This window comes from Oncorhynchus kisutch, unplaced genomic scaffold, assembly GCF_002021735.2.
Source record: "Oncorhynchus kisutch isolate 150728-3 unplaced genomic scaffold, Okis_V2 scaffold387, whole genome shotgun sequence".
Classification (NCBI taxonomy): Eukaryota; Metazoa; Chordata; class Actinopteri; order Salmoniformes; family Salmonidae; genus Oncorhynchus; species Oncorhynchus kisutch.
Window position 1 is genome coordinate 42,501 of NW_022262332.1, and position 2,856 is coordinate 45,356.

Consider the following 2,856-nt stretch of genomic DNA (forward strand, 5'->3'; position numbering starts at 1 on the left):
CCGAAGGGATTGGCACCTTCATTGGACCAGAACCATGGTCATTGATGAACCAAACCCACAAGGTAATAGCTGGGATAGAACAACTGCCGGGGCAGAGCTCAATATCCTCCCATCACCAAGCTGGGAAACGTGGCTCAAAAGTTAGGATAAATCGGACGCCGAAGGGTCTGTTCCAACCACTAAATCGGACGCCGGCGGCAAATGTCCGAATTACCATGGTTCCGAGGGGCTCACATCCCTCAAAAGTACCCAGTACTTATTTTCTATTCGGCCTGATCAGTTTGGCACCACCCCCGTCTCTCTAGGACATGGAAGTCTTGTTGTCAAAAACCAGGTTTCTGATTTCGCGCCGGTACCTGTCTGGTCGACCCACCCCCGAGTGTGTCATTGACGATCAGGCCAATTTATCGATATAATCCCGGAACCGCACAGGGTGTATGTCCGCCCCGAAATTGGGGGTAAAATTCGGTTAAACACAAAACGTGAATAAATCAGAAAGTACACATCCAATCTGGATGGGGGTTTTTTAAAACGAAAGGGCACATATAGACGAGCATTTACATTTAATTAAAACCGTTTTTGTATAAAACATTTTAATAGAAAATCGTGTTTTAAGTTTTGGGAAAAAAGTGAATGTTACAGGAAACATAGGTGCCTATGGATGCGAAATGTTTTTGATATGCTGCAATTGTTGCCCATCACGAGAGAGGGTATGAGACGAAATTTGGGACCTCTAGCCCTTCGGGAAGTATTTTTAATCATTTTTTGAAAATTACAGAAATTGGTCGGGAAAATGGCAGAGTCCACACTTTTCAAAGCCGTGCACCTGGTGATTGAAAACGTGCATCTGGTAACCCAAAAATTCAAATATGGTTCTAAATACACTTGCAGGTGTTCCAGACATCCATGCCCGCTATGGGAGCACCCTACTACGGCCCTCTATCAATGGGGGCCCGTCCTGAGTGCTTTATTTACTGTTTAAAATTTCACGATGGATACTGATTGCTATACAAGCGGTAACCCAAAAACACAAATATGGTCATAAATGCATTTAACGGTCATTCTGATTTTAATGCCCGCTATAGGAGCACCCTACTACGGCCCTCTTTCACTCAGGGCCGTCCTGGGTGCTTTATGGACTGTTTGACAAGTGCTGGAGGAGGAAATAGAGCCGTGCACCTGGTGATTGAAACCGTGCATCTGGTAACCCAAAAACACAAATATGGTCATAAATGCATTTAACGGTCATTCTGATTTTAATGCCCGCTATAGGAGCACCCTACTACGGCCCTCTTTCACTCAGGGCCGTCCTGGGTGCTTTATGGACTGTTTGACAAGTGCTGGAGGAGGAAATAGAGCCGTGCACCTGGTGATTGAAACCGTGCATCTGGTAACCCAAAAACACAAATATGGTCATAAATGCATTTAACGGTCATTCTGATTTTAATGCCCGCTATAGGAGCACCCTACTACGGCCCTCTTTCACTCAGGGCCGTCCTGGGTGCTTTATGGACTGTTTGACAAGTGCTGGAGGAGGAAATAGAGCCGTGCACCTGGTGATTGAAACCGTGCACCTGGTGATTGAAAACGTGCATCTGGTAACCCAAAAATTCAAATATGGTCCTAAATGCATTTAAGGGTCATTCTGATATTAATGCCCGCTATGGAAACACCCTACTACGGCCCTCTCTCTGTCGGGGGCGACCTGAGTGCATTATGGACACTTTGAAATTTCACGATGGATACTGATTGCTATACAAGCGGTAACCCAAAAACACAAATATGGTCATAAATGCATTTAACGGTCATTCTGATTTTAATGCCCGCTATAGGAGCACCCTACTACGGCCCTCTTTCACTCAGGGCCGTCCTGGGTGCTTTATGGACTGTTTGACAAGTGCTGGAGGAGGAAATAGAGCCGTGCACCTGGTGATTGAAACCGTGCATCTGGTAACCCAAAAACACAAATATGGTCATAAATGCATTTAACGGTCATTCTGATTTTAATGCCCGCTATAGGAGCACCCTACTACGGCCCTCTTTCACTCAGGGCCGTCCTGGGTGCTTTATGGACTGTTTGACAAGTGCTGGAGGAGGAAATAGAGCCGTGCACCTGGTGATTGAAACCGTGCATCTGGTAACCCAAAAACACAAATATGGTCATAAATGCATTTAACGGTCATTCTGATTTTAATGCCCGCTATAGGAGCACCCTACTACGGCCCTCTTTCACTCAGGGCCGTCCTGGGTGCTTTATGGACTGTTTGACAAGTGCTGGAGGAGGAAATAGAGCCGTGCACCTGGTGATTGAAACCGTGCACCTGGTGATTGAAAACGTGCATCTGGTAACCCAAAAATTCAAATATGGTCCTAAATGCATTTAAGGGTCATTCTGATATTAATGCCCGCTATGGAAACACCCTACTACGGCCCTCTCTCTGTCGGGGGCGACCTGAGTGCATTATGGACACTTTGAAATTTCACGATGGATACTGATTGCTATACAAGCGGTAACCCAAAAACACAAATATGGTCATAAATGCATTTAACGGTCATTCTGATTTTAATGCCCGCTATAGGAGCACCCTACTACGGCCCTCTTTCACTCAGGGCCGTCCTGGGTGCTTTATGGACTGTTTGACAAGTGCTGGAGGAGGAAATAGAGCCGTGCACCTGGTGATTGAAACCGTGCATCTGGTAACCCAAAAACACAAATATGGTCATAAATGCATTTAACGGTCATTCTGATTTTAATGCCCGCTATAGGAGCACCCTACTACGGCCCTCTTTCACTCAGGGCCGTCCTGGGTGCTTTATGGACTGTTTGACAAGTGCTGGAGGAGGAAATAGAGCCGT